Source organism: Fulmarus glacialis, unplaced genomic scaffold (genome assembly GCF_000690835.1).
Source record: "Fulmarus glacialis isolate BGI_N327 unplaced genomic scaffold, ASM69083v1 scaffold5375, whole genome shotgun sequence".
NCBI classification, from domain to species: Eukaryota; Metazoa; Chordata; class Aves; order Procellariiformes; family Procellariidae; genus Fulmarus; species Fulmarus glacialis.
Window position 1 is genome coordinate 26,763 of NW_009213517.1, and position 7,157 is coordinate 33,919.

Genomic DNA, 7,157 nt, shown 5'->3' on the forward strand with positions numbered 1-7,157 from the left:
ATTTCTCACATTTTTTGCTTAAAAATATACTTCTGGCTGCTGTCAGAAAAGGGATACTGAGCTAGATGAGGCTTTGGTCTGACCAAAGACCATAATTCTTATAATTATTATCCTCATCCTCATGATTATTACGTAGCGCCTAATGGCTAATCAAGAATGATACCTAGGCAAGGTACAAGCAGAGAATAGTGCCTCTTTCCCAGAACAACTTATGCCATAAAATATGACTGTTGTAGCAGTACACAATTGATGGCAACATTGCATTAAAACATTGCAAAGCTTTCCCTCTCTATAGCCTAACTGGTGCACCACAGAAAGCATTTTGCTCTGTAATCACTGCAGTATGGTACTAATGAGCTTGTTAGGATTTGTGTGCTTTACTGCACAGTTTGCATACTTTGTGTACTTGGGATACGTCAATGTTTTCTGGCTGTGCCAGTGGTATTTGCATTCTGATTGCTTAACAAAACAATGCTGCACAGTTAAGGAAGGTCGTAATGCAAATACAACGCATGGCATCAATAATAATATCCTGCGTGCCTCCAAATCCCAATGCATGCCATGTCATGCATTCAGATGTGAATGAACTGGACAATGTGAAGCTACAGGCATCAGTTTATACATAAATTCTGTATACGTGTGTTTACCAACATTTTTTAAACAGCTCAAGGAGTTAAGGGAAGAAGGTTTTGTCTGTAAGAAAAAAAGGATTGTGGTTAACACACTGGATTGAGACTTGGTCCACATGGGTTCGACTCAGGGACTTTGCTGGATTTCCTATGGGACCCTGGCCAGTGATTTGGCCCTTGAATCCCAAAGCCATTTAGTGACGTATCCCACTGATTTCCTTGAGAGACAGGCATCTCTTAGGACCTGGCCCTGTGACTCCTCAGAAGGATAACGATACTTTCACATTTCATAAACGTGCTATGAAGAGAGCTTTGCTCCTTAAAGATTACCAGGCACTCAGGAAATGGACCCTTAAGTCAACTCTCACAAAATAGTCAAGTGAAGGGCCACTTCGCAGACCAGCAAGTTATCTTTTCACTGGGACACAAGCTCTCCATATACATGGCTGCCAACTTTTAAACCCAATGGACTGCATATCAGATGGGACAGCCCTAATCACGAATGATGTGCTTCCTTTCTAACCTGGTGGAGCCAGATGGGCAGCCTCTGGCCAGCAAGATGCGCTTCTGCCTGCCATGTTCTTCTCCTCCTCTGCCTTTTCCCTGTCACTGTGAAACACCTCACTTCTTCCCAGTGGCCACATCTCCCTAGTGTGGGGAAGAAAAAAAAAAGACCTCAGAGACAGAGTCCCTCTCTCTCCACCTTGGATGATCCTCATTAAAACCTCCAGGCAGCAACTTGAAGAGTGGAAAACACAGATTTCCCAAGGCCAAGATGGGTATGAACAAATGTGACAACTTGCATTCCTTGCTTGGGAGTCTTGATTTTAAACTATGGGGGACGTAAACTACAGCAGGACTGGGAAAGGGTTACACAGTTTAATCGCATGAGGGATGCATCCTATATGGGGCAGCTGAGAGCACTAGAGGTGTTTATGCCAGATGTAAATCCAGCACTCACACCTGTGTACGTTGGCCAGTGTACTGGCAGGCAGGATGAGTTGCAGGAAGGCTTAGCTGTCCCACAACCACTAGGAAATGGACTCTACCAAAAATCAATACTGCTGAAATCCAGACTCCAAGTCTGGGCTACTGAGTGACCCTTACCCAGTCATGCAGCATCCCTAACATGTGAAAGGTCCTGGTTTCTTGTGGGAAATTCAGTATGTCCTGCAGGTCTCCTGACTTTTTGGTTCACAATCACTGTCCACAGCCATAGGTCCCAGCTATGCAGTGTCAGCCTGGCTGGCAGAACTGGATGCCGCACACTGCTCCCTGTTAGATGGAGCTTGGTAAATGACTTAAGTGACCTCAATAAGGTATTAGTTCAGTATTTGTGAGCTAACTCAATGAAGGGCTTTATTTTATAAATAGTCTGTAATGTTTTAAATAAACAAACATTGGTAACTCTGTCAGTCAGTCTGTTTCTGCAGGTAGTAATCAGTTCAATGAGTTCCAGAAATATTTTTGCAGTAAAATCCACTAATGCTTTTATTCCGCAGTCCAGTGTGACAAGACAATGTGCATGGTCAGCAACAACTCTTTACAACGGTTAATCCATCATATGCCGTTGATATTCTGTTTATTACTGACTATTTATAGCAACTTCTTTGTCCTTGATAGGGCATACTCTGTTTTAGCAAATAGATGCACATGTGATTTTTTTTGATAGATCTGGTGGAAAGTTTTCATCTGAGATCATTTTTTCTGATAAGCCTGCCTATTTGTTCGAAGTAGAGACACACATCCCCATTCCATCTGAACAAACAGCAATACAACCTGAGTGCTGGAAATTTGAGATGGAATTAGGGTTTCATCAGTCATCAAAAATTTTAAAGAACTGGAAAATCTTTCCCTGTTTTACCCCACTATGTCCTTAATGTGCTTAACTGGACCACATTTACAAAAAAGAAAAAAAATCACTGATGGACAGCAGTTTTGGTGCAGAGGTAGGCACAAGTATATATGATGACCAGAAAGAATCAAATGACAAGGCTGGGCTGTTTTCAGTTTCAGGAACACAAAGCTGACTTAACCTGCTACGTCTCAGATTTCAGTTGACTTGGATCACTGGAAAAGCATTGCATAGCTTTGTGTTACTTAGAAGTATGGAGAAGAGGAAATTGTGCTATACTCTGTACTTCTGAAGACAAACAAAAAGAGCTGGGTCAATGCCTTAATTGCAGGAGTGCTTGTATTATTTTGCTTCTCCCTTTTCTCGCGCAGTGGGCATTTTATGAAGTTGCATTCCGTTATTAAGTCATTTGAACTGAAATCAAATAGCAAGGAAAAGGAAAGATAAGGTTTTCTGTCAGTCCAAAATGTTTCTTTCATACCAATTAATCTGATCCTAGACAAATATTTCTATAATATCAGAGCAATTAGACGGAATAAATTATTTTCATTATTTTCTTTTTAGGTCAGCTGTTCCTCCGATCAATTTCTAATAAACAGCAAGCAGAGAAAATAATTTTCTACCTCATTTGGATCCTGATCCATTGCCCATCAAAGTCAATAGAAATCCTTTCACTAGATTCACTGGTGTCAGGGTAAAGCTTTTATTGCTCGCTATGAAAACTGAGAACATATACATTCCTGGTAGTGACAGTGGATACCATTTCAACTGTTCATAAACTGTACACCAAAAACAGGATAACAGATCTCATCACATATCCCAATATTACTAGAACTTTTGCACAAGGAGTCAGTGAACTTTGGAAAACTGCACAAGGGAGGAAAGAAGGTTTGTGTGTCTCTTTTTTGTTCCACTTGCTAATCAGTCTGATTGGTGGATAGGCTGGGGCCAGCCCTTAGGATTTTTGTACTGGTGATGACTGGTGATACTCTTGTAACCCTGCCATACTGGGTCATTTTGTTCAGGCACCATTAGGCATGCACAAAGAGATGCTGTGATCGGGATGTATCTGGTTTCAATATATGAAGCCGTCATTTGTTGTCTAATGGAACTAAGAGATGTCTAAGGGATTCAGTGAGCTGCTAGGCTATGCATGCTCGCTATCCCAAGAAGACATCCGAAGAGTCTCTGCTGGCCAGAGTCTTTCTCACTCTCCAGTTGCTGTCCTCCAGCTCCTTGTGTTTCCCTTTAGGATTTTATACATTTCTATTTTTGTCCTTATGACTCTGCTACAGACTTCCTCACAGTTCTTTCTTGCAACAATGAATTTCCTCAGCCATCTGAGCCAAGTTTTGCAGCCAGGCATTGGGCCATTCAGGTGAACTACTGGGAGGTGGGTACGCTACAGTTGAAAACATAAGATGCTGCTGGATGCAAAGGAAATTTGATCATTTTTTCACCTCTTTTCTTCTTTTATCTCCCCACTCTGTCACTACACTGCCCTCAGGCACTGTCCTCCCTACGCCCACTCGTCCCCTTCCACCTACCTCAGCTCCCCCAGAAGGAAGTTCTTGGCAGGGTCCTGCATTATGCTGGGGAGAGGTGTGCCAGCAGCAGACTGAGAAGGAAGTAAGCATGCCGGCCACCTCCCATCTCTTCTCTTCCCCACCGTTGGTGGGTGGCACTGGGGAGCCATTTAGACAGCACCATCCCAGCTCTGGTGAAAAGGATGGAGTGGACAGGAGTGGAAAAAAAGCCAGAAGTTCAGGGAGTCTGGGCAGTACCAAGCATGGCTAGGCTGGGCACCCAGATACCAGATCATTTGGTATTGTGCAGTATTATATGCATTTACAGCAGAAATCCTACGATGGCAGCAATACCTCACTCACTGTACATTCTTACAGCTGCATCCTCATTACATGTAAATCAGTGTATTCTGGTAACTCTGGTGAAGCCAGACCATCTGCACTGTCTCTCAATTCAGCTCGTCATTTTAAAGTAAAAGGGAGCGCTGAGCATGCACATGATCTCCAAGTGGTGCAGAATATACAATTCCATCCACAGGCTCCTGCAGTAAGGAGAATTACTTTTCCCTCCAAGTCCAAGAACGATACTAAACACCATTTCTAGGGCTCAGGATGGGAAACTAGTACAAAAAAGACCATATTTTACTCTGAGTTACACTGCAGTAAATTTGGAGTAGGGTCATTGACAAATATCAGTGGGTGGATCTTAGGAATACCTGACATGTCTGGCCAACAGCAGGGTTTAGGTTTAGGGACAGAAAAAAGGACAGTTTTCAACTTTCTGTGGAATGCAAAATAGCTGTGACATGCCTGACAAAGAATAGTTTGTGTTAGCAAAATTGCTTTCACATTTTTAATGAAAAAACTTGAAAGCAGATTCCTTCTGGTTCAGACAAACATTAATCAGTAGAAGCAGGTACTTGCAAATAAATTAACTGATGCCATAGCCTCGTCTACACCTTTTTCTCTTCACAAGCAGAGAAATCACAATATACCTCAGGGAAAATGGTCTTATTTGGTGTTAGAATCTAAAGAGGTCCTTGGGAAGAAATAAATACAAATCAGAAGTAAAATAAAATGCTTGTCTCTAATGAAAAGAGGGAGACTGTTTGATTGGTTTGTGATTCTTAGCATCTACAAAATTGAGGTTACTATTGTGAAGGGGATCAGTCAGTTTCTAATCTATTTCTTTAGTGCAGTACTACCAATTCATCAGAAATTTATAGGGAAAAGTCCCAGAGCTTGAGGCTTGGGCAGAATTCATTATTCAGTACCCAGCTTTCTCTTCATGAGATGCATATTTAGTGCAGTAGCTATATTTTTATCCACCAAAGAACTCTACTTGATCCAAAAGCTTTTCCTTGCTAAAGCTCTGAAAGCTCTTTTGGAGGTGTCTACTTTATAGCAAGTCCATATATATCCTTAAGGGAATCATGAAGTATGTCCTTATTTACTTTTAAAGCTATTTTTGTGAACTATCAATGCAATGCAAAGATTTACAAGCATAGCAGGTAAAGTCTGCTTACTGATCTCATAAATCATGTCTGTAAAATCCCTTCCTTTGTACATGTTTAATGTACAAAGTACATATATTTAGTCCAAGAAAAAATTAATTATTTAACCTGATGATTTTTGTTGTCTTGGTGAATGCCAGCCTTGTCTTCTTCCTGTAGGTTTTATTTTCTTCTTCACATGAATCTTAAAAATAATGCACCATATGCACACCTTCTCTGTACAGCACGTAGGGCAGCAAGCACACACTGCTCCCAGCAGTGTGGGCTCAGAGACTGGCCATTTCGTGCTGGGCTACCCCTGGCTGCGTAGTCGCAGCTAGTTCCTCTATGGAAACAATAAAATACTACATTATATGGTTGGAGAAAGTGAATGTGAGAAAGGAGGGAGACTGAGAACACATTTTCATTACAGTATTCTGTCTGTCTGCTGCAGTAGTTTGTATTAGGTGTGAATGTGGATGAAAGGATTTCGTTGAATGCTCCTTTTCTGGTATTGTCTCTCTCCACTAATAGAGGGCATAAAGATTTCAGTTTTAGTTAAGAAGGGAATTATCATCATTGGCTAATAAGTCAGTCATGCTTCTGGAATGATGAGAGGGCAAGAGGCAAGAGAGGATTTTGGAGAGAGAATAAAACACTCCTCATAAATGTCCAAGACTCTTAGGGTTTTAGTCTGTATTCCCTTTAGGACCTAAGGCTCCATGTAGCTAACTCACAGTCTCTGCCTTTCCATCATCACCATGCAAATGGAAGAATGGATTTGAAGCTTTACTGTACAACCAGAGTCCTTGTTGCTTTTCATGTATGTGCTTATTTTTTGTAGAAAAAATGCAGTTCTGTTAAACTATTTTAACAATGAGCATAATAGTCCACTTAAAAAAAAAATAGTTTTCCACATGCATTTCCACTGAATTAAGAAAGGAGAATGACAGAATCACATTACAGAGTCATAGAAATGTTGCTTGGAAGGGCCATCAGAGGAGCACGTTGTCCAGCCTCCTCCTCAAAGCGCTACTATCCCCAGCACTGGGTTATGTCAGCCATGGGTTTATATACCCAGGTCTTGAAAACTTCCAAGTGTGTCTGCATTATCCATGGGCAACCTGTTCCAGTGCTGCACCATGCTCCTGGTGAAGTTTCTCCTGATGTCCAACCTGAACCTCCCAACCCACAATTCATGGCTATTGCCTCTTCTTGTGCCATCTGCCACAGCTGAGGAGAGTTTGGCTCTGCATTTTTGTATCTGTCCTTCAGAAAGCTGTAGGCTGCTATTAGGTTGCTCCTTAATCTTCTCTTTGTCAGACTATGCTGCCTCCACCTCTCTTCACGGGACATGTGCTGTAGGCCTGTGAATACATCTTCTGTCTTCTAACGTCAAGATAATTCTCAACATTTTGTTGAGAACATTTTGTTATTGGCAAAACTGCCAATAACTTGACTAAAGTAAACATCTGAGATGAGACATAAGGATTTAACATCAGGACCTGTACAGTATACTGAAATATCCGAAGAGGTCTAATTTAATGAGTCTAGCCTTACCACATTTTAGTGAACACTTAAAATTAGATTGTGTGCTTTTTTATGGGACACGGTCATACAACACAAAAGCAAGAAAGAAACCATGGCATATATA